We start from the raw sequence: 26,786 nt of genomic DNA on the forward strand, positions 1-26,786 counted from the left end.
TGCTGGCTCAGGAATTCTGGGAGTTGAAGTCCTTGAGTCATAAAAGAGCCAAGGTTGCCTACCCTGCACTAGAGGAGGACATTAAAATTATTTACAAGGTTACTTCTTTAGGAATTAAACTTTTAGAATCTAAAACAGCTAATTCAAAAAAGCCAACAGGAAAGAACCTCACATTTTTCATCTGCTTCTGTCTTTTGGAAGGTAAAATTAGATAACAAAATAATCTATTTCCTATGTTAACATCTCTGCAATGAAATCAATAAACATAACAGGAAAGAAATGAGAAACATTTTTCTCAATGTAATATGTCTAATTTAGCTGATGCTAGAAAAAAATAGTATCTTTTGTACATACTCTATTACAACTAAACCACTTTAAATTAAACAATTCTTAAGAATGAAATATTCTTAATTTGGACTTTACTTTTACTGTTTGGACTGTTGTGTGTTTTGAAAAATAGATTATTTAGAATCTAGTTACGTTGCACTTCAGTCTTTAAATAATTAACCTAGTATATACATAACAATATATCATGTTTTCCATGGTGAGCTTAACATCAATAACAACATTTATTAAAAAGGCTAAAATAATTTCTGGTGGTATTAGCTGTACATTAAAATTTTGTTTAGTCACAATCTTTCACTTTTCACATTCTGGACAAGCAGTGGTCATGTATCCTAGCAAAAGATGTTACATATGTGCATAAGCGTAGTCAGTAGTATATGCCATTTTAAAAATATCAAACATGCAAATAAAGAAAAATAAGTCCAAAATATCTGTATTATATCCAGAAATGCCAACTTTGCAACCAATATTTCTCATCCATAACTATGGCACCCTAAGGATACCTGCATACATGCAGATGCTTCTCTGGGATCAGTAACCCAGCAGGGATTGCTTTTTCCTTCCAGTAACAGATTGCTGGGAAATACCAAACATGGCCTTGAGAATTCCAATGTTTGTTACAAATTTTTCTGGATGTGGTTGGAAAGAGGTCTAGAAATGCCAGCACAAATACATCACACTTGCTGAATGTGCACATGCAACTAATTACAATCTTCAGTTATATGTGATATATCTAAAATGAGATGGGCTATCCCAACTGCAACTTGCAAACCATTCCGTTTTGTGGCAAAACAATCCAGGACAAGCTGATCAGCAGAGCTTAGAGAGGACTTATTAACACAATTTTTGGGAAGGAAACAGAAGGACAGTTTAACATCTTCCAGTTGATGTTATGTTATGTAACATCTTCTTGGAGTTGAAGTCCATGAGTCATAAAACAGCCAAGGTTGCCTAAGCCTGGCCTATTGGCTTGCTGCTGAGCATGCCTGTTAGGCATATGGTGTTAGCCTACAATGTTGGGTTGAAAATATATTAACCATAATGCTATGTCTTTAAGAAGTTAATTGGCCAATGGGTGTGTAAGTGTTCTCATGGCCATAAGAGGAAGCTAGGAATGTAGCTTCTCTCTCTCTCTGAATTCACTGATCTCTACTATTACTGTTTTTGCTCTGCTGTTGGTTTACTACTGTTGTAACCTGAACTGTGTATTGACCTCTGGACCGGTAAGAAGACTTTGTAGCTTGGACTGTTGCTATTGTTTATGACCTGGACTGTTTATTTTTGACTGTGCATTTTTGTCTTTACACCACCTCAAAGTAAAATACTTTTTGCTTTTAGAACTCAGTGTACTCCTGTGTGTGACTTTTACTGCTCTCAGTACCCTTCCTTGTCTGTGCAACTCTTTGGTAGCACAAGGAGACCTCTGCACAACAAATTCCTTAACACTGGTTATGGGCCCAGACCTATACTGAGAGTAAGTACACACAGTTTTCCTAGCTGAGTTTGTGTTAGACCCAGAAGGCACAGGCAAGTTGTCTGCAGTGAAGGCAGGAAGTTTGCACCACTCCCTGCTGCCCAACTACACCATCTCAACTAGGTAAGTAAGATATTATTTGCAAATAGGATGGCAAGAAACAGTTTAGGCTGCATTTACATCAGGGCTTTTCAACCTTTTCAGAAATTGTACCACTTTTAGAACATGACAATATTCAAGCACCACCAGTGCTTAACAAGGTGTCAAAAACTTGATGACTAAAAAAAGGGGGTTATTTTGGGTTTCATCAGTTAGATTCATTTATTGTTATAGAAATGGCTAGTTTATAATATTATAGAAAAGCAAAAAGTTGAGGTTCAATGTTAATGCTTCCTTCTACTCCTGTAACAGAGGAAGTCAGAAGTCAGTGCCTTTTCTTTTTCCCTTCTCCCCCTCACTTTTCCCTTTTTCTCTCACCCTTTGCTTGCAAAAGCCCTCCCACTCACTCACACTTTGCTCACAAAAGCCTCAGGTCACTCTCACTCACTCCTCCATCTCTTTCAAAGGCACCTCTCCAGTCTCTTCCCCACTCACTCCATCTCTTTCAAAGGCCTCTTGCTCACCCGCTCACTTACTGCCCCATCGCTTCCAAATGCCATTTTCTCATTCACTCTCTCACTTACTGCCCCATCGCTTCCAAACGCTTCCATATGCCACTTGCTTGCTCATTCACTTACTGCATTTGGAAGCGACAGGGCAGTAAGTGAATGAGGGCCGGTGCTGGAGGCCATCAGCTGTTTGGTGTTGGAGACCACTGCCATGAGGAACACAGCTCTGGGTCAGGGTTCGGAGCAGCTCTGGGTGGGGGCTCAGCACGGGCTGCGGTGTGGCAACTATGAGGAGGGGAATCTGCACGGCGGCTGTGGTGAGGGGAATCCTCATGGAATGTGGCTCCAAGCCACAGGTGCGTGGGTGCAAAGGACGAGTGGTGACACCGTAGGAAGACAGTGGCATCGCTCCCAGTGACAGCACCTCTGAGTTCCAGCACCTTTTTTTTAAAAAAAAGCACAGGTATTACCTTAAGACATTATGACCCCTATCACTGAATGATAGCTCCTGCCATGAAGGAGAGTAGGGTTTAGGTCAGAATACATAACCTGTGAATGATCACAGTCTCTGAATTTTGTAGTAAGGTCACTGAATGGCATTCCACTAGAACAGTTGACTAAGTTGCAGTATAAAAACCCAGTATGCTCATCAAAGTCATACTAGCAAAATAGAAGTCCAGTAGTAAGTAAAAGACATTTTACTTTTTATTAGTTTCATTTCAAAAGAAGATGATGTTGATGGTGGACAGTCAAAGTAACAAGACAATACACACACACACACACACACACACACACACAAACACAACTTTATGCATACTGCCCTAAAGCAGTTTGTGAGCTGTAGGACTTCCTGGATTCTTGCCAAAATAGCAGGTGGAAACCATAGCCAGAGGAGGCCTTGCCCAGATTGAACTGGTGTTCCAGTTACCTCAAACAAGATATTCAGGCAACAGGAACTCTGATCTTCACCTGGTTAGGACTATTCTACACGGCGTTCTTTTAGAGATGATGCTAAAATGCAGAGGCAAGATTGCTGACAGGGCAACCCCATCACTGTAGAATAACATGGATTTTGAATTGGCTCTATTGGTTATTTTTAGGCTTCAGACTAATTCAAATACTGATTGTTATCTTCAAAGCCATTTATGGCCTAGTACTACAGGTAAATACTACAGGTAAGTTCTACCACACAACAGGCAGTATCTTATCTGAATCCACTACTTACCTGGTAGAGATTTCTCCAGAGTTTCCCTCCCTGTGAGATACATGGACTGTAGATCAGGCAACAGGCCTAGTCAAAATGGCAACTAGGTGGCTTTCAGGTTATGCTGTAAAGCTAGACCCCAAACATCTGCCTTCAAATCCCCACAGAATGGCATTGCGTTGAGTTTAAGCCAAATGTCTACCATTCTTGAAAACTGTCTCATAAAGCTACTCACTTCTGTGACTTAAGGCTTAGAAGTAGATAATGGCCACACATGCATGCACACATGCATTCTCTCCCCCACAAACCACTTACTAAAAAGCTTGTTAATAAATTACTCGAAATCACATTTTTCAGCACTTCTCTGGGAAAAAAACTTAGGCTGAATAGATACAGAACATTAGATTAAGATAATTTATATTAATCAGAGGAAAGTCTACCAACAGTATGCTTTGCTAGGCTTTAATTTACAAGGAACGCCTTGCCAATTACATATTATACTTTATAGTTCACTGGCATCATAATAATTAGAGCTGCTGCAGTGTAATTTGATCAGTAATAAGTAATTCCTGTGCTTAAAGGTCTTATTTTGTTGCTTATTTCCTTGTAAAATATGTTATGCTATAGACATTTTGTAGGAGAAGTTAAGAACAGCCATAAAGAATTCTGCTTCATTAGTCTGACAGAGGGGTTTTATGATCTCTTTTTGATTTCAAATCAGAATGAAGAAAGTTTCTGTTTCTCACATAAAGTCATTTATTAATAACCAAAGGAAACAAAATACCTTCACAATAAGCAGAACAATTTTTCATTTGCCCTCTGCTTTACTGTCTTGATGCTAATGCATACAGTAAATAAAAATCAGATTAACTTCAAACATTATTTAAGGTTTGCTTTACTCTGTTGATAGCGGTATTCAGGGTCTTGAGAAAGGCTCTCTTTGTGTGTGTGTGTGTGTGTACAAATACACTTGCACATAAGAGAAGGATGGCAGCTAACTATTACAGACTGGTTTAATCCAGTGATAAGAGAACTTTTTAAATGAACCTTTATTATAATGAAGGAAACATGTTACATGCTAAAGATATTATACGATAACAAAGTTTATGCACAAGTCTAAATGTGTGATTTTGCACTGCTCAGTGAATGATTTTTTGTTACACTTTTTTTCTTGTTTTAACGAAGTATAAAAGATATGTAGAAACAATTCTGAACTGTCCCCTTTCATCAAGAGATCAATAGGGTACCCTTTGCTCCTGCTCAGAAATAAAGAGCTTTTAAACACCTTCCCTGACTCAGTGTGTCTTTTGGCTATTGCACACCAGATTCAATGGATCAGACAGGCTTTCTGGCCAACACTGTATACAGGAATGAGAAGCTACGTGCCCCATACTGGATATGTTACTGCTTTCAAAAAGAAACAAGGAATAAAAGAACTGGTTGGAAAGTCATTTTGCTGATTTGCTTTTTTGAAATGACACATGTTCCTGAATATTCTGTTTGGCACTGAGTATATTTGCAAATAATGAAAATCCATTTTCGGACTCTGCTGGATGCAAATCTGAAATTAGAGGAACCCTGTTTGCTCTCTTGAAGGTAAAATAGTCAGATTTATTTCTAACATAAATATGATAATTCTTCACAGATAACAAAGGGGAGTGAGCCACAGGGCTAGCTACACTTCAGGGAATTTAACAAGAAAAATTCTAAAGAAATCACATAGGATCTCCTCTGGGAGTCCTTTGCCATTTTAACAGCAGCTGATTCCATGTGCCTATTTTGTCTGCCCTCAAGAGCTGAAATCAATGTCTCAGAATCCAAATCAACCAGAGACAGCCAACCAGAGACAGCGACGACCCTTAACCATCCCACGCAAACCCCCTCTCCCCACCAGCAGTTCACCTTCCAATGGCCCTGACCTAATGTAATCTCCCTGTCACAAGACCCATCACAAGCCTCTCACTGATGACTCACACCTGACCCATCACCTGACCATCACGTGACACAACCACACCTGAAGTTATAAACAGACGAACACTGACACTGACATCCCCTACGCTCCACTGAACATGTTGCCTAGCCTGGTAATGAAGTGTTCGGAAAGCAACCCACAAGCTTGAAGAACGAACCTTCACCCTCATCAGCGTCTCACTATTGCTTTGATCTTCCTTGGCATGGAGTGTCTGGAAGACATGTCAATAAACTGTATTAAAAATTCATTTTTTTTCTGGCTCTGCTTTGGACCCTTGTACCTGGCAGTAACTTTAGTCTCATAGTTCAGGCAATGTATTCCAGCCACTTCCACTACTCTATGCTGAATTCAGTCATAGTCATAATGAAAACATTTCAGTGTAAACTTGTAGAGGATCTTTTTGGCCAAGACTCACAGAAACAATGCATTGTGCAGAGGCTTTATAATACCCAACACTGGTGGTTCCCCTTCTTTTGTCTGGTCTATCAATGTCTGGCTTTCAAGCAAAATGTAACCAAGTATTTGAAGCTGAATAATACAATTTTTAATTTTTTTAAAATTTTAATTCCATTTATATCCCGCCCTTCTCCGATGACTCAGGGCGGCTTGCAAACATCTCAAGAGTAAAAAAAAATATATTAATATCTGTTCATAGAAAAATTAAAGTACAGCAGTCCTTTGCTCTCCCTTCTCCACCCCTCGCCAGGAAAAGTAAAAAAGATGAAGTGAGGGCAGTGAATATGATGAGATGACAACTCCCTTCTCTTTTGAGGGGGATTTCTGGCCAATCAAAGAGAAGGTGGAGGGGCTAGAAGAGCAGTTGTTAGATGCCAGACTATCACATTAAAATGGTATTTATGGGTATGTGTTTAAGTGTGCGTGTAATAAATTTGACACTTGTATGGAAGGTTCTTTCTTTCTTTCTTTCTTTCTTTATTATTATTTAAATTTATATACCGCCCTATTCCCGTAGGACTCAGGGCGGTTTACAGGGACAATTAAAATACATAGTATACAAAATTAAAATCAATTAAAACTATTAATTAAATTACAATCCCTGAAGTTAAACTAAAACCCAATTAAATTAAATTAAATTAAAACCCCTCAGTCTGGGCCAAACAGCTCAAAGAACCAGGTTTTCAAGTCCTGGCGAAATGAGCGGAGGTCGGGGGCAGTCCTGAGTTCCGTGGGAAGTTGGTTCCAAAGGGCCGGTGCACCCACAGAGAACGCCCTTCCCCTGGGAATAATCCGCCGGCATTCCTTAACCGGCGGTACCCTGAGAAGGCCCTCCCTGTGGGAGCGCACAGGACGATGGATAGTTGATGACGGCAGCAGGTGTTCCCTTAAATCAGGGGTCAGCAACCTGAAACAGTGAAAGAGCCACTCGGAACCGGTTCCCTCACAAAAGGAAAAACTGGGAGCCGCAAAAAATGTGTGCGCATGCGCGTACATGCGCACATGCGCAGAACAGGGTTTGACTGAAGAGTGGAGCCAAGGCGAGATATGCACCTACGCTGCATATTTGAATTGATTGGTTGAACTTTTTTAGTCCCACTTTTTTGTTTTTTGGACTGCACATGGCAGAGGACTGGGAGCCGCAGGAGACGGCTGAAATAGCCACATGCGGCTCCGGAGCCGCGGGTTGCAGACCTGTGCCTTAGATAATGCGGACCCAAGCCATTTAGGGCTTTCTTTTATCTATGTTCCCACTGTTTCAAGTAGATAGAGCAGTGGTCTCCAACCTTTGCGGCTTGGTGGCCCACCTGGGGGGACAGGGGAACCAGGCTGTGCAAGGGGTGGGCTGGCCCGTGTGCATGTAGCTCCATTCACACGAGAGACAAGAGAAGCCTTTGGAGCATGGTTTCATGCTCCTTCAGGCTTCTCCGCACCAACATTTTTTATAAAGTAAGGGAAGGCCTGAAGCAGTGCGAGATCACTCCCCCAAAACTTTTTGTCCATTTGCAAAAGCTTTTGGTGTGGAGAAGCTTTTGGGGGCATGGTCTCATGCTCCTTCAGATTCACCGAGGTTGCCCGATGCTCCAAAAGTGGATTGGGTGTCCTGCACAGGCATCTTTGGTGAGTAAATGAAGCTGAGCAGGGTGTGCTCATCCCACTCAGCCTCTGCTCTCAGTGCTCTGCTTTTGAAGCATAGGAAGCAGGTGGCTTGGCGGCCCAGCTGGGGGGAGAGAGGGGAACCAGGGTGGGTGAGTGGAGGCTTGGCATGCATGCACATGCTGCTCCACTCATGCAAAAGAGAAGCCTTTGGGGCACTGCTTATGCAAATTCCACTGCTCACATGCACTGGTCTACCTCTTGCCCAGCCTGATACCGAATAGGCCACGGCCTGGGGGTTGTGGACCCCTAAGATAGGAAAAGTTAAACTATAGTTATTCTCTCACTTAATTGGTTATGTCTGGCTATGGTAATGCATTTTAATGGAGCTGTTTTTTAGATTACTGGAAATTAATTCCAGGCAATTAAAATGCTACCTTGCAACTACTGATGGTGGAATTTCAAAAGAATTTGTCTATTTTGGAATAGGAAAGCAAGCCGCACAGAAAAGTCAGGTGCTTGATATCTTTTTTTCTGCTTATGATTCTAATCTCGGACCAATTTAAAGGTCTCACACACACTAGTACTGGCACAGCCTATCCTTTACATTGGTACAGCCTTGAGCTAAGTAAGAACTGAAATCCAGAGAGTTCAAAAATGCTTTATTATTTTTGTCCCAGTAACTGCTCCTACATAATATTTATATTTTAATCTACAATTTCTATCACAACAGAACCAATTAATGTCATTCAGTAGCTCACTTTTTTTTTAAAAAAGGCACATTTTTCAGATTATATTTCCCCAGCATGTAATATGGATCAGTGCATGTACTAAATTGATTATAGCTATATAAATATATGTAGGCCGAGAAATTCCCCATGTTAAACTGTTCCAGAGGTAGAAAAACCTTCAATAATTAATTTGCATACCTGTCCAAATCATTACAGTCGAATCTCAGGATGACTAAAGAAATGCTCCAAAATGCCTTTAGAAAAGAACAGATTAATTTCTCATCAAAGTCAATAACCATGCTAGCTCATCTCTTGCATGGTTTTGCATAGTAAGTCAGCATTGATTGCAACAAATTCTAAGCATTAGATGAGATCATTTGTAATGTATAATAATATGTTCTCTTCATTTATAAAGCTGAGGTTGGTATCTTATTTGACCCTACAGGCAGACAGATAAATTACCTACTGTAAATACCCTCAGAAAACTAATTCTGAGGCAGGCAGGCAAGCTCACAGATAGAACATCTGATAAACTATGTTAGAAATGTGTGAATTAAGATGATTTGGGTCTGTTTTACTGTCCATATGATTCAGGCATGGTTCACAACTCTCTGGAGTTTCTATAATGAAACTCCACATTCTCTAAAATGTCAGACTTTGGAATTAAGCCTTATTTTTCAATATATATTTGATAAATAAAATTTTCTGTTTCTGAATAAAGAAAGTTTAAGAGTGTAATGTATTGGCCATAGCTGCTTTAAATCACTTGCTTAATGTCTGATCACTTGCTTTATGTCTGACCTAGATTTTTGTTATGTAAAGTTACTGGTAATGAAAGCCAGACTTGCTGTTTCCAGGCTGATAATTAGGTTTTGGGGTGGGAAGCTGTTACTTTAAACCTATTGGTCGCCGCCTAGACCAGAGGTCAGCAACCTGAAACATTGAAAGAGCCACTCAGAACTGGTTGCCTCACAAAAGGAAAAACTGGGAGCCGCAAAAAATGTGTGCACATGTGCATACATGTGCAGAACAGGGTTTGACTGAAGAGTGGAGCCAAGGCGAGATATGCACCTACCCTGCATATTTGAATTGATTGGTTGAACTTTTTTAGTCCCACTTTTTTTTTTTGGACTGCACATGCCAGAGGACTGGGAGCCACAAGAGACGGCTGAAAGAGCTGCATGCGGCTCCGGAGCCGCGGTTTGCAGACCTGTGGCCTAGACACTAACCGTATAAATTGCTGTGCAGCAGCCATTAGGGCTGCTTCTGTTCTGAGTTAATACACTTGTTTGTTGTTTCAACACTTCTTCTTGCTTAATGTCTAAAGAACTGAAGATATAACAAACAGTACTGGGCATTTAATGCCATTCTCTACTAAAGTACAGGAATTTTTTTGCTGGAATATTTATAAATCTGTTCCAGCTCTATATCCCTAGTATGCATGCCTAGATGACAATTCCATTAAAAATCAAATATATTGGCAGATCCTGGTAGACAAAATGCAAAGCTTATTCATTTCAGACGCTGTTTCTAGCAGCAGGTAGCTATGTGCATCAAGGAAGTAGATCTTGAAAACAGCACCTTTCCTTTCCTGATATGCCCTCCTGCTCTAAACCTGGTTTCCTGGACTATGGGTACTGCAATGTAATAGTACATATGTCAGGAGACACTGCCGACACATAGATAAACTTTAGTTTAGCAGAGGGGAAGAGAATCAAAATTTAGGATTGTGAGCATGCTATGTTTCATGCTGTTAAGTAATAAAGAATTAAGTGTTATTTCCCCTGGGATTCATGTTAAGAACCCTCCAAGAAAGAACCGAAAACATGCATTTTATAAATATCAGTGAATTACATTCTTTAGCTTTTTTTTTGAAGGAAGACACTCCAAATCCTTGTGTTCTCCCCTTATTAGCTTTCAGAATTAATTTTTAAGTGGGATAAACAGCATGAGCATAGCATTAAAATGTGGCACACCACACCAGATTTCAATCGAAGAGCACAACCCAAACAAAGGTCCTTTCTTTTGGATCTACCATTAAGCCCAAAGATTTGGAATCTGGTTGAATTAGTTTAACTGTTCCAACATAAATGTTTACTATACATGTCTGCTGGTACTACAACTTCCTGAAACAAGGGTAGTATCAATTATTAAACCTAAAAATGAACCTAGACAGAATAATTGCGCACAAGAATTCATATGTATTATTAAGGGATATTATTATGAGTGGTCATACAGACAGCCAGACATTTAGTTTGGATTTAACATTTTTGTCCACCCATTGAGTCCTTCCCAAGGACCTGGCATAGGCAGTTGTTTGATGTATTGTCACAGGATGTAAGCTGTTCCTAGTAAAGCTGCCTTTTGCAACTGACAGATAGTGATTTTGTCAATGCTGATGGTGTTCAAGTAGTGCTCCAGATGTTTTGGAATTGCACCCAAGTTGCTGCTCATTATTATTGTTATTATAGAATATATATAATAATCAGACAAAATACTGATTCCATCTACAGAATCAGTAAGCTAAATTCTTATAAAATTACATTTATTTTCAAGTACACTGCATGCTGTGCTGCAACAAATCCAGCAGAGAGCACTGTAAGAACATTTCATCCTTAAAATTAAATACATACTGTGTTTACTTCTTTGCACCAAGAAGGGATGAAATAAATAAATATCTGGGGTAAATGATCCTACCATAATCTGTGACTTCAAGATGCAAAGGTAGAAATTGCAGCAATCTCAAACAATTGTGAATTGCATCCCATGACTCCTTCCTACATCTACTCTCCAGTTTTTGAGTTTTCGGGGTGCAATCTCAGCAAATTACTTGAATACCTGAGGGTCATCTGATAAATTATATGTCTAGTGCAGATTGTTTTCTGCCAAAAATACAATTTTCTTTTTAAATACTGGGTTTGGCTTAAAAAGTGAATGGAGGAGGTATTGATAATGGGCCACTTATTGGATAAAAGCTGCCATATAATAGTTTCAAAGAAGAAACAGCAGCAGTACCAAAATAAGTGTCAATGTTTGATTTTTCAAAAGATTGAGAGTCAGAAAAAGACTGAAGAAAAAGGATCAATTTATTTTGATGGAGAGAAATGGAAGAATAAAAGTATCCTTTCATTTCAGTGAGATGGAAGGATTTGAAAGTAAAATGCTAATAAGGGGATGATAAACAATTCCCATGTAATGGATTTTAATTCCATAAATGTGATAGGACTCTACAAGAATCCTAATTGTACTCTGAAAGTTTAAAAAAAATGATTGTAAGTCTTCTCTGCTACTGCTAAACCCAATTGACACTGGGTTCCTATTAAACTATGAGATGCCTACAGAAAGTCTACGAAAAAAAATATTAAATACAATATGTCAGTTTCTATTATCAGAATAAGAGGCTTCATTGATGCATATACCATTCTGTGATGGGGGCAGGGGGGAGAGAAAAAGAAAGAATCTGATTCCTAATGGGGTACGATGTCATGGTTCCAATTAATGAGACAGTTCAAACAAAACTCAGGCATTTTGTACTACCCACAAGATACTTATGTTGCACAATCAGATTGTGTTGCAGGACCCAGATTGTTGGGGGCAATAAGCTGACTTTGTAATAATGCCGCTTGGGGGCCCCCGAAAGCCCTAATAAGCAGGCATATACATAGAATGAAGGCTATTGCTAAGCACATTGGTTTGTGCTTAAATTGTAAGCCGCCCTGAGTCTTCGGAGAAGGGCGGGATATAAATGGGATTAAAATAAAAAAATAAATTAAACATAAAATCACCCCGCCCCCTGAGTGGGATTTATATTCCATATGCTGTCTTTCAGGAACAATATAGTAGTCCTCAACTTATAACAGTTCATTTTTCAAATGACCATTGCAGCATCCCCATGAACATATGATCAAAATTCAGATGCTTGGCAGCTGGTTCATATTTATGGTGGTCGTAGTGTCCTGGGGTCATGTGATCACCTTTTGTGACCTTCCAACAAAGTCAATGGGGAAGCCAGATTTTACTAACTTAACAACTGCAATGTGACAAACTCACTTAACAAATGTTTCACTTAGCAACATAAATTTTGGGCTCAATTGTGGTTGTAATTTGAAAACTACCTGTATACTACTAATGTCTTGGTAGTCAAATGGCATTCTGCTGTCTCTTGTGTCATAACATTGAGAAAATACACTATTGGTAACCGAGTCTCTAGACAAATAACTACTCTTTCTTCCCTCCCTCCCTAGTTTCAGCTTCAGGAATCCCCAGCTAGAAAAAATTAAATATTGGACACTGCAGAATATTCAAAATATTTTGTTGTACACTAGCCTGGATAGATGGATAGATAACCTTTATTGTTATTTTTTTTTACTGTGGGCACAACGGCACACATCAAATTTGAAATTTAGTTGCTCTCAAAGTGAACACATACATGACACACACCTAAACATCTTATATACAACATATGTTTAGACCCACACCCCTACATATACATAACAAATAAATATTAAACACTGTCCATCTTGAATATATAACGGAAGGAGGAAGCTTGAGAGTTCACAAGGTTAATGCTGTATGGAATGAAACTATGGCTGAATCTGGATGTTCTGCTACGGATACCACAAAGCCTCCTCCCAGAAGGTAACAAGGAAAACAGGTCGTGAAGAGGATGTGTAGTGTCCCAGATAATCTTACGGACCCTGCTCAAGCAACGCTTCTCTGCTATGTCCTGGATGGGAGGGAGGGAACTGCCAATGATCTTTTCGGCCATCCTCACCACTCTCTGCACCGCCTTCCTGTCTGAAGCAGTGATGCTTCCAAACCAGACTGTGATGTTGTATGACAGGATGCTCTCAATCATCCCCCTGTAGAAAATGGTCAGGACAGGGGAAGGAAGATGTGCTTTTCTCATGCGATGTAGAAAATGCAGACGCTGCTGTGACCGCTTCACCAGTTTCTCACTGTTGAGTGACCAAGCCAGCTTACTTGTTAGCTGCACACCCAGGAATTTGATGATGGTAACTGTCTCCACAGGTGAATCATTAATGCCCAGAGAAGTGTGGCTGTGCCTGCCTTTTCTGAAATTGACAATGATCTCTTTGGTTTTTCCGGTGTTTAAAAGTAGGCTGTTTTCCTTACACCAGTTCACCAACTCCTCAACCTCCTTGCGGTAAGCTTCCACATCATTGTCATCATTAAGCTTCCACCATTACTATTAGCTAGACAGTGCTATTTATTAGTCAATAACAAAGAAAAACAAGAAGATAGTGGTTACAAATAAGTTATTCTGGAATTCAAAGCAGGTACTGCCAGGCAAATTCAACTATGTGATTGTGTCATCTGCATTCCTTCCCAAATTACATTTGGCTCTTACTAACTAATTCCTGTATAGTAAATACAGATCAACAATATAATTCATGAATGGTATATTATACAGACAGCACATTTTTAAGAACTTTACAGATTCTGGCTTGTAGAAATTTTATGTGATGCCAGTTTAGAAGGCACAATGTTGTTTTTGATTTTGCTGAAAAAGAATCATAGTAGCTACCCACTGTGGGTGACCAAATGATTGCATCCATGTCCATTTGGGAGATGCGGAACAGCATCTCCCAAAGATCTGGATGACCCCATCCTCCTTAGTCCTTTGTGGGGCTCTGAAAAGGCACGTAGGTAAGCACTTTTGATGACATGCCTTTTGTTTTGGAGCTTATTATTTAACTGTGGTGGCATGGGTTTATATTGCTAGGATGGTTTTAATTTTTGCCTGCCACCCAAAATCACTGCTGAGATGGGTGGCTCTATAAATTGAATACATACATACATACATACTTGCATCCAAAAATCTGATCAATCTATTAGATCAGACATGTCAAACTTGTGACATCACGTGACATCGCACAACGTATCAGAGCTTCTTCCCCATTGCCGGCAATGGGGTGGGTGCTGTTTCATCATGATTTGTCTGGCCTGTGGGCCAGCAGTTTGACACCCTTGTATTAGATAGAGGTGAAGAGGGAAACAACTATCACTTGTTCTATGTTGCAATCATAGGATAGCACACTTAAAGAGTAACAGTAATATTTTTCTCCAGATTATCTTCCCACAATCACAACACCTGCATTCACTGTCTTTCTTATGTCATATCGTAACAATAAGTATATCCCATTCATCAAAAATTATGCTGGCTGTGGAATCTGGGAGTTGTAGTCTTCATATATCTGGAAGGCACTAGGTTGGGGAAGGCTATAAAATAGTCTCAATGGAAATTCTTAACATGGGGGGGCTGGTGTAAAAAGAAGTATTTGAGAACCAAGCTCCTTTTAAATTTAGTCAGGCAGTGCAGCTTGTTGGAATAATGAATTGGTGGAATAGCGTATCACCAGTTAAGGTTTTGAAGTTTAAGTTTAAATAAATTTAAATAAACCTGTAGTTTATATGTTGGGATTAAGGACAAGTCCACATATTACAGTAATCTAACCAGTAGGTTACCTGAACATGGTTTTACCATGCCCCAAATGTCTTTAATCTTAGATTAAAGTTGCTAAAATAACACATATTGGTAAAAGATACCACAATGAGCATTCTAGAATCAAATCACAATGTATTCAGTATAAGATTGTAGTTATGATGCATAGGTTGGCTGTGAAATATGCAAGAAATGGAAGGGACTATAGGCTTGCTTCCTTCTGTCCTTATTTCACTTTTAAATAATCTAAAATATCCTACATTCTAAAGCTGACCAAACTGGGCAGCTTAAGCAGTAATGATAAACCTAGACAAATTTACATCAATTGACAACAAATGTCTGTGGTCGTAAACTGAAGCCTAGGTATTAAGAAAATATAATATATATTAACTCTGGATGGTCTTATCAAAAATAAGGCCCTAATCATCCTACTGGCAGCAGTTCAACGTGGACTAGATTAGTCTTGGCCCCATCTCAGCAGAGCAGTTCTCAAATTCTTATTTATTATTTTATTTATTAGATTTTTATTCTACCCTTATTACTTTATAAGTAACCCAAGGGGGCAAACATACCTAATCCTCCTTCCTCCTCTTATTTGTCCCACAAGAACCCTGTGAGGTGGGTTGGGCAGAGAAAGAGCAACTAGCGGCCCAGGCGTAGGCAACCTTGGCTCTTTTATGACTCATGGACTTCAACTCCCAGAATTCCTGAGCCAGCATGGTTCAGCTTGGAAACCTCTCCCTTTTCCCTCAGCGTGGCTGGCTCAGGAATTCTGGGAGTTGAAGTCCACAAGTCATAAAAGAGCCAAGGTTGCCTACCCCTGATATTAGCCCAAGGTCACCTGGCTTTCCTGTTTGATGCAGGAGTAAAACTCACAGTTTTGTGGTTTCTAGGCCAGCACCTTAATCACTACACCAAACTGGTTTTTCCAGACTCATCAAATGTGAAATAGATGTCTCTCTCTCTCTCTCTCTCTCTCTCTCTCTCTCTCTCTGTGTGTGTGTGTGTGTGTGTGTGTATGCGTATGTGAGACTATGTGTGTGAGAGACGCGTATGCGAGACGTGTGTGTGTGAGAGAGAGACTGATATTAAAAAAATATGTGAAGAGATAAATCTGCATTTTAAATAACTTGAAATTTGACCTCAATAAACCCAACTCTGGATTAAAGCCATCTTTTTTCCCCAGTGCTTTAGAGCAGTCATCTTATGATCCCATAAATACTTCCCATTCTCCACAGCATAACAGCAGCAGGATTATTTGGCCTTTTTTCAACTCTTGCTCTTTCCACCCTTATGCCCTCCATTCCTTTAGTTGGGTAAACTTACACTAACAAAAAAAGTAGGATAAAATAAATACGTTCTCCCCCCTTTACTGCTCGTGCTTTTTAATAAATGCAGAGCTCAACAGCAGTCTACCTTTTAAATGAGACTGAGAAGAATGTCTAAATTTCAAAGTTCCTTTTTTTTAAATGCCATTTCAAAAACACCAGAGCTGGCGGAAACAGAACCTTGGAGAGCACTTTCATGCTTAGCTTGCTGAAAGGGGAGCTTAAACTCCCATAAAACACCCTTTGAAAAAAATGCAAATTAGTTTTCTAAGGAGATACACACACACACACACACACACACACACACACAGTATATATATGTCAAGTGCAAAGGATATAATGTGACCTGATTTTATTCATAATTCCTTTGGGAGAGAAGGTATCTGACAGGCATATACACTTTCCCACTACCCAAAATAAGTATATGTTGCCCTCTTTTACATTATTTGTGCTGTACCCATCCTGGAAAGTCCAACATATTTCCAAGCAGTTCTGAATGGAGGATTTTGTGAGTGATAGAACCTGGATTTTTTTTTGGTGGGGGGGGGAGCTGCTAACAGAGCTACATCATTCCTGTTGGAACAATGCCTCTGCTTCATGATTTTTCTGAATTTAGAAAGGACATTAAGCTGATATTTGAGGAGCCACAAAGCTAGGTCAGTAAACTTGAAAGTCCACAGCTCTTTGGTAGCATGATACAAAACATGGATTTTGCACCAATTTGAGGTTTATTGGGGAATTCTGGGAGTTGAAGTCCACAGGTCTTAAAATTGCCAAGTTTACATGTCCCTGGTTTAAATCAACACATGTCTTCAGAATTGAACCATACATGATATATGTGATGTTCACCTGGCATCACCCCCAGAACACTAAAAACACCAAAGTGTTTTGTGTTTTGGCTTTGTCCCCTATTATTAATAGTTTATCTTTTTGTTTGCTGACTTCCCTAAAATTCCTCTCATCTCCTTGAAGGATTAGCTAAAGCCCATGTTAACTTTCCAGTAGGCTGAAGCTATTCAGTGAGTTAACTGAATTGCCTATTTACTTTCCACCTTCCTCTATCACAACTAGTTTCTCATTTATAATAGAGACATTTATAATAGAGACAGATATCTCCAGCACTGCCTTAAAGCAGTTATGTTGAAACCTATTGGAGAAGGCAGCCTGCTGTTATTTTGCACAGATCATTCCAGAAAAACTCACCTCAGAAGATTGTAATTATATTATTGGGAATAAAGCATCAAGCAATAATGGTGGCTTTTGCAACCTGACATTGTCATCAAAGGGAACACTGAAAGTTCACACCAATCACCAGAACTTTCTTTCAATCTGCAACATCGAAATTCACAAAATTGAATCATCGACACATTTTATGGTTCTTGTTTCCATCCCTATTTGATTTCATCTCTTCCTATATTCTCCAGTCTCCAGACTGCAGAGCAGAGGTACTATCACAGAAACTGGAAAGTATGACAACTCTTTAGAACTCCCTGTAGCTACTAAACTATCAGAGGCTGTCTTAGGACCTGTCTCCATGTAGAAGGCATTCATAAGTTACAACACCAAGATCAATTTGGTTACACAAATTATAATTAGCATTTTTTGAGACTACATTCTGTATAATTTCTGATTGCAGGATGTAATACATAGGTAAGGTAAAGGTTCCCCCGCACATGCGTGCTAGTCATTTCCAACTCTAGGGGCCGGTGCTCATCTCCGTTTCAAAGCCGAAGAGCCAGCGCTTGTCCGAGGACGTCTCCATGGTCCTGTGGCCGGCATGACTAGACGCCAAAGGCGCACGGAACGCTGTTACCTTCCCACCGTAGTGGTCCCTATTTTTCTACTTGCATTTTTACGTGCTTTTGAACTGCTAGGTTGGCAGAAGCTGGGACGAGTAACAGGGGCTCACTCTGCTATGCGGCACTCGGGATTCGACCCGCCAAACTGCCGACCTTCTGATCGACAAGCTCAGCATCCTAACCCACTGAGCCACTGCGTCCCTTACATGTTGTTGTTGTTGTTGTTGTTGTTGTTAGTTGCGAAGTATGTACATACTTAAGGATAACTCCAGATCAGTTGTAGGAACTGTGAGGAAAGTCAGCATAACACTCAGATGGTTAATATGAAATACATACACCATTAAGGGAAGGAACATAAGCTAAGAATAAAACAAGCTTGCTAATATTAAACTGAGTAGGATGAAGGTGCCCTAGTAGTAGATAACATACTAGTGTTTTTGAACTGAAGTGATAAGCCACCAAGAATAAAACTTTGGAAGTTATAGACAAATGTCTACGTAAGTTCACACAGTTAACATTAGAGTTGTTGTTAGTTGCAAAGTTATGTCCGATCCATCGTGACCCCATGGACAACATTCCTCCAGGCCTTCCTGTCCTCTACCATCTTCTGGAGTCCATCTAGGCTCAAGCATACTGCTTCAGTGACTCCATCCAGCCACCTCATTCTCTGTCGTCCCCTTCTTCTATTGCCCTCAATCTTTCCCAGCATTAGGCTCTTCTCCAGTGAGTCCTTCCTTCTCTATAGGTGGCCAAAGTATTTTGAGTTTCAACTTCAGGATCTGGCCTTCTAAAGAGCAGTCAGGGTTGATCTCTAGGACTGACCGGTTTGATCGCCTTGTAGTCCAAGGGACTCACAGCAGTCTTCTCCAGCACCACAGTTCAAAGGCCTCAATTCTTTGGCGCTCAGCCTTTCTTATGGTCCAACTTTCACTGCCATACATTGCAACTGGGAAGACCATAGCCTTGACTATATGCACTTTTGTTGGCAGGGTGATGTCTGCTTTTTAGTATGCTGTCTAGATTTGCCACGGCTTTCTTCCCCAGGAGCAAGCGTCTTTTAATTTCTTGGCTGCAGTCCCTATCTGTGGTGATTTTGGAGCCCAGGAAAATAAAATCTGTCACTACCTCCATTTCTACCCCATTTATTTTCCAGGAATTGAGAGGGCCGGATGCCATGATCTTGGTTTTCTTAATGTTAACTTTCAAGCCAACTTTTGCACTCTCCTTCATCCGCAACAAGAGGCTCTTTAGTTCCTCTTCCATGTATGAAGTTTACTATATAATAAGCTGGTTCATTGGATGGCCAGTCCTTCAAGAAAATGTCTCAAATTAGAGTCAGTTAAAAATGGAATAATTCAGTTGATGGAGAATATATACAAACAGTGTAAAGTATCTTTTTAATATACCATAGGGACAAATGGCAAGATTAAAAAAAACACCCTGAAAAATCAACTGCAATTTGAGTACCAAAACTTTGAATTTGACTCTGAAATTTCTTTGTAAATGAAGAAATCTGGCCAAGCAGCCTTTCAATTAAATCAAGAACAGGGAAGCCACCATAGATGTAAGATGAAGAACCTGGATGTTCTAATCAGAAATGAATCCTGACATTGAGAAAATTAGCAGTACATTGAATGCAGAGCTAGAGGAGAGAAGTAAATCAAGATTTCTGCAACTAGGAAACAATTACTGTATACTGATTATGAAAAATCTAGATTCTCTGGATAAGCCTGGCTAATAGTAGAGTCACTAGGAACATTTAGAGGAGGATCTCTACCAATTAAGAGGACAGATCATGACTAACCTCACTGCAGAACCATGGACATTCTAAATTTAATTAAATGGCACACAGTTTTGTTTTGTTTTTGACTGATGTCCTGGGTGAAAACCTGAGCAACTCTGGTATGAAACCACTACTGTGAATTACTTGAGACATTCTATTGAGCACATAATTATTTACTCTAACTAGCTGCAAAAAAGAGAATATTGTGCATTATACACTAGCCAAGATTAGACTATTAAAACCAAAAGTTTTGGAGTTTTTGCCTTTCTCCTATTTGTTGATCTAGTACTGCCTTAGCAGTTTAAACCATTCATTTGGGAATGGGCTGGATGAAAAACATAATAGACCTTGCATACCATGATGAGTTCAAGGAATATAAAATGAGAGCTATGCTCTTTTTTGCTCCAAAGTCCACGGACAGTATATAACTATGATGAGTTTAAGGAAAGTGATATGAAAACTGTACTCCTCCTTGCTCAACTATCCTAGAAACGTAAGTAGCATCTTTTCCAGTTTCATAGATCTATTTATAGCGGCAATTTTTTGAAATGAAACAAATGAAAAAAAACCAGTAATTAGCAATAGCACTTAGACTTATATGTCACATATATTTACAGCACTCTCTGCGTGGTTTACAATGTTATTGTCCCCAACAATCTGGGTCTTCATTTTACCAACCTGGATGGAAGGCTCAGTCAACCTTAAGCTGGTCAGGATTGAACTCCTGGCTGTGAGCAGAGTTTGTCTGCAATGCTTCATTCTAACCACTGTGGCACCACAGCTCCTGCAATAAATGTAATGTTTTTTTCTGCCAAAAATAATCTATCTTCTCCTGAGAAATGTTTTATCCATACCAAGCTAATTCTGCTTGGTCCTCAGATCTGATCCCCATTACTTTAGCCATGCTTGGCCATTACAAAAACTAATGAATACCAGGGCAAGCCTGTGATGTCATTTAAAACAAAAGTAACCATGTTTATAGTAGTTTACAAATCATCAGGATAGACATCTTTGTAAATAACCTATAATACATATCAGGCTGTATGCAGATCTGAACCTCTACATACATCTGAACATACAAAATCTATCCCAGCACAGATATCGATGCTACACAAACATTCATCTACCTTTTAGATGACATGACAGATATAACACTCCTGGGGCATGAGTAAGCACAAGTAGGCATTTTCCAGCAGATCTGTAAACTGCTCTAAACATGGCTACTTGTCTTTTAAGTGACATCACAGGCACTTGGTAGAAGGAATACTTCCATGGCATTACTATTTTCCATAAAGCCCAAATAAAGAAGTTCCTCACTACTAAGAGTAGTATTACTTTTATAATATCCATTCTTGCAGGGTGGTTTTTGTGATTTAAAACTTTCCTCCCTGTCCTTTACTGTATTCCAACAGAACTCTTCAAATCATACATGACAGCCCTTAATAAAATTCTACACAATAAAAAACCTACAATGGATACATTTATTTTGAATGGACTATGTGGGAGGTGAAAAGGAACTTACTTTTTTCCCTTGACTACAGAGTCTCCTTATATTACTTTTCTTATTTTACTTAAGCGTACACAAGCTCATAATGGTACTTGTTCTTTCTCTTCCATTCCAAATATTTCTGAAATCTCTATGATTTCTTACATGAAAGCATTTAATGCTTATGTTGAAAGCATTTGAAAATTCCAAGCCTACTTAATAAATTCAATTACCTTCTATAAAATATTGCTATATTGATCTTTGTGCTTCTGTTTTTTTCAATAAGCAGGGATGCTACAGAAATGTTTGCTATAAAAGTCTTGGAAAGTAGGACATAAACTGCCGCAGTAAGCTCCTAACTTATGAAGTTAGTTTACAGCATGGTGTAATCTATTGTTCTTTTATGGTTGTTGTTATTTATTCAAAGAGAATCTGGGGAATACTCTGCAATATCCTTTGACTATCTTTGCCGTTTTTTTGCAAGTGATGCTGTTTCACCAAGGAACATTCTCCTAGAAATGAGAATATGGCAATGTTTTACTGACATGAAAATGCTGGCTACTGTAAGCATAGAAACAATGCCCTTCTATAAAAAAAACAACCCCAGATACTTACTTCTTAGATAAGCAATTTTTTACAGATTAGGGCTGGAAGAAAGTGGCACAGATCCTTCTTCAGCTTACCAGCTATTCTCCGGACGAATTCACAAGCAAAGCCACCTGACCTATACCTTGTATCCATCAGGAAGCAACATAAAAGATAATGAAAACTGAGCAAATCCTCATCTCAGTAATAATATATAACACTGCAATAGGAGTTTTGATGTGTAGCTATTTGTTCCGGCTTTCTTCTATATTGTCTTCTTCCAAATACTGGGGAATTTCAAGCCAATTGCTACACATGATGAAAATGTGGATGTGATAGAATTGACAAGGATAAGTTCTTCTTTTTGCTTCACCAACTTATCTAAAATCAATTTTATAAGGTACATCAGGCTGGAAGATCCCACTATTTGTACTTCTTCTTTTCATAAGTGTCCAAAAGGGGTCTCTGAACTCTCATCTTATTAAAATTGGCTCAGAAGATGTGAAAAATTCCCAACAATTTTTGAGCAGAAAATAGGGGTGAAGGACTGAAAAGCATAATGTCCAGCTGCCAACCTGTCCCTATATTGGAAAATAGCCACTTCTCTTACTCTCAAATGAAAATCCCTTTTGACCCATAAGAAATAACAACAATAATAATAAACAAAATCACCATTAGTCAATTGCAAAAGACAGCTTTACATGGAACAGTTTACATCTTGTGACACAATCTTTAATACTATCAAACAACATCTGCCTATCCCACATCCTTGGGAAGGGCTCGACAGGTGGATAAAAATGCCAAATCCAGTCTAAATATGTGGCTGACTATGCGACGAACCATAATAATTACCATCAATAATAGGTGCTTTCCATGCAATCCCAAAACAACTGGAGCACCACTTGAACACCGATGGTATTGACAAAATCACCATCAGTCAATTGCAAAAGGCAACTTTACTTGAAACATCCTGCAATGATACATTTAACATCATCGAAGAACAACATCTGCCTATCCCACATCTTTGGGAAGGGCTCGACAGGTGGATAAAAATGCCAAATCCAGTCTAAATATGTGGCTGACAATGCGACGAACCATAATAATTACCATCAATAATAGGTGCTTTCCGTACAATCCCAAAACAACTGGAGCACCACTTGAACACCGATGGTATTGACAAAATCACCATCAGTCAATTGCAAAAGGCAACTTTACTTGAAACATCCTGCAATGATACATTTAACATCATCGAAGACGATGGGGGGGGGCGAAAGCCCTAATAAGCAGGCATATACATAGAATGAAGGCTATTGCTAAGCACATTGATTTGTGCTTAGAGTGTAAGCCGCCCTGAGTCTTTGGAGAAGGGCGGGATATCAATGGGATTAAAATAATAATAATAATAATAATAAAAACCATCTGCCTATCCCACATCCTTGGGAAGGACTCGACAGGTGGATAAAAATGCCAAATCCAACCTAAACATCTGCCTGATTGTGCAGCAAATATAATAATAAAATGAGACTGAAGGAACAATTTAGGATCTATGTCAAAATATGTTTAAGTATTTACAAAGTTAACGGTTTAACATACATGTACAAAAGTCTTCAGCAGCTATTATTACTGCTCTTCCTATTTCTTCAACGAATGTAAGAACCTAATGAACTATAATGTTGCATGGGCCGAAGTATAAACAGTTGAACTTCAGACTGTTCAACTTGGTAGCCTGGAGCAAATGAATTATATGTTTTCCTTTATTCGCTATATGAAAGTTGAAAAGAATTGGATTTCCTTCACATAATTGTTTGCTTTGTACTATAAGTGCTATATGCCTGATTATGGAGATAGAGAACTCTTCATGTGCTATGTATTTCTCCAGACATATAAGAGATTTATGTGTTTTTGTTATAAATGCTCCATACACCATCTGTTCATAATTTTTCCCCAGAAGTTCTTCAAAAGAAAACAGAAAGCTTATATATCTGGCCTATTCTTTGGTTCAATCTTGTTTTAAAAAGAAGGTATTTCTGGAATGATAAAAAGTGTATGTACTTTACAACAGTCCATGAAACTGTCAACATTGAACATAAATCATAAAGAAATAAGAGCATTCAATTATGAAGATGGATACTTTTCTCACCATAGCCATTCATATACATCAGGAGAAATATCTGTGTATCAGTAGCAACCTGAATTTTAAAATGAGATTGGATGGCCATACCTAATCTGGACTTCCAGAGACATGGAGATCTAAGCAGGCATTGGTTTGATCTCTAACCTTGTTCCTCTTTTCAAAATACTTCAATCGGAGTAAGAGTTTGGTGTTGTTGTTGTTTTGTTATTACTTTACGAAGTTTGAAGTTTTGAGAAGTGCTCTGCCTCATCAAATGAAGATGAAAAAAGCCAAGGAAGAAATTCCCAGCCTCTGGTCTATAGATGTGTTAGTTTTGACCATCAAATCTCAGGATGAAACTATTCTTGCTGCTGAAATTCTTGATATTCAAACTCAAATGCCTCCTGCAGCTTCTGAAGTAATTCAATTTGGGGCTGAGAGTCCTCTCAAGGAAGAATTGACTCTTCAAGTGATGGAAGAATTGTCGTCAGTGTTCAGTCTAATCTAGGTCCATCATGTCAAATTATATACTGAAATAGCTAATGTTTGCAAAGACATTGGCATACTGGATAAGAATATTATCACTCTGGATTGCAACATGAATTAGTATTACAAAAAGGCATGAAATCCATGGAGGCACATCTCAGCAAGTTTCAACAGGAGGTGGAAGATGTGAAAACAATAAACTCTCATTCCCAGGAACCCAGGCTGAAGGTGGCAGAATTTACAATTCAAAAGCTAATAAAGGACAAGGATGTGCACAAAGAAGTCTTGATTAAACTATAAGGAGAGCTGACATTTTAAAATATGTAACCTCCCTGCAGATATTGAAGGTTTAAATATGTTTCTGATTTTTTGGGGGGGGAAGAATGTTTATGAGAGAGATAATCCTTGTCCTCAGATGTGGGTTTAGAAATTGATGATGTGGTCAGAGTTTGATTCAGGTTACATGATTACCAAGAGTATTTATAGATTATTATTAAAATTTTGCAGGATTATAATCTGTGGTTTTGAGAAAGATATGTGAGATCACTTCACTGAAATTCAAGGATTGTAAGATTTATTTTCCATGATCTCCCACCTGCTATTTCTTCTTGTTTCCTGCTATTTTTGTTTATTCATCTCTGGCCAGATGAAGTGCTTTCTGTATCCTGACACAGTGTTGGCATTTTTGCTTGTGCAATGGCTGATTATGGCCATTTTGGAATCACCTACTTATTTTCCTATGCAAAGGAGCTATTATTGGTTTTGTTTGGTCAGCGTTGCTCTTTGATGGCTATTGTTTTAAATGTACCTAATGTGAATTGTTATTAATTGGAGGGGGGTGAGGTGGTGATTTTGCTCTCTATGGAAGTCATACTTTTTGTTAGTTTTTGTTCATTTAATTACTTTTTATTTCTGATTTATATTTTTTAAGTTTCACTTCTTTAGTCAATGGTGGTATCATTTGTCAATGATTCTTCACAACCATATATTATTTATTCATATCTTGCCATACCACCACTCATTACTTTTTATTTCTTTCAATTTCTCTGTATTTTTAATTTTTAATTTTTCTATACAAGAGATGGTTGGGGAAGGATTAAGGATGTTGAATTGGAATGTGAAAGAGATACGAAAATAGATAACTGTACAAAGTTATTTGAAGGTATAAAATTGGAATATCAGAGATGATAAACATGTCTTTTGCTTGAAATTGGATAGCTGGGTATTTTGTATATTAAAGTTATTAGCATTATGCTAGAGTTAGGTTGCGTTTTAGGAAAAAGGTTAACAAAGCAATGCAAGAAAATATTGATCTTTATGGACATTTTATTGTTATTTATCTGAGGATATTTGATATTGACTTAGTTTTTGTTATGATTATATAAAAATGATCCTGATTTATTTCATAGGCAAAATGCATGAATTAGTTTATGATTAATTTTAATGAGATTAGATTATTTTTTCATTTCCTCTTCATTATTGAAATATGCTTTAGATTCTTTTATTCATCCTATTGTTATATCTGATCAGACTGTTATTAATTCAATTTAAAACCTTTAAGTCAGCCTATGCAATGTGGTATTTTCAATACATCCTTGTACAAGATGAGACCTTTTAATATATGTTAGACAATTAACTTTAATTTTTTTTGAAACTCACTATAATTTAGCCATGGATATTTATAAGGCCTGTAATGTTGTAATTTATATTTCTAAGAGACTGGTAAATTATCTATATTATTTTATGAGATGTCTATAAAGTTGATTCTAAAACCAGGCAAAGATCCTGAATTCTGTATTATAGGCCTATTTTATTAATTAATGTAGACATTAAAATTTTAACTTCTTTATTGGCTAGGGCCTAGGCAATTGCAGTAAGTTTTACTATGTATGATTCATCTTTCCCAATAGGAATTTATTAAAAATTCTTAAGTATCAGATAATTTACATTTATGAATTGATATATTGGATATAGGTAAAAACAGAATGGACTCTGCTGTACTAATATTTTTAGATTCACAGTCTTTGACTTAGTTTGTACAAGTAGTCCTCGACTTACGACCACGATTGAACCCAACATTTATGCTGCTAAGTGAGACATTTGTTAAGTGAAGTTTGCTCCATTTTACGACCTTTCTTTCCTCAGTTGTTAAGTGAAACCCTGCAATTGATAAGTTAATAACCTGATTGTTAAGCAAATTTGGCTTCCCCGCTGACTTTGCTTGTCAGAAGGCCGCAAAAAGTGATCCCATGACTTTGGGACATAGCAATGGTCATAAATATGAACCAGTTGCCAAGCATCTGAATTTTACTCACGTGACCATGGGGATGCTGCAAAGGTTGTAACTGTGAAAA

The 26,786-nt window shown here is 38.5% G+C and overlaps 1 protein-coding gene across 1 annotated transcript in view; it reads right to left on the reverse strand.

Annotated features, from left to right (window-relative positions):
* CA10 (carbonic anhydrase 10) overlaps positions 1-26,786 on the reverse strand; it is a gene marked incomplete at both ends in the record, with an annotated part of 388,401 nt that overhangs the window by 84,991 nt on the left and 276,624 nt on the right. The window lies entirely within an intron of this gene.

The sequence above is a fragment of the Vipera ursinii genome, assembly GCF_947247035.1.
Source record: "Vipera ursinii genome assembly, chromosome: 2".
In the NCBI taxonomy this organism is placed as follows: domain Eukaryota; kingdom Metazoa; phylum Chordata; class Lepidosauria; order Squamata; family Viperidae; genus Vipera; species Vipera ursinii.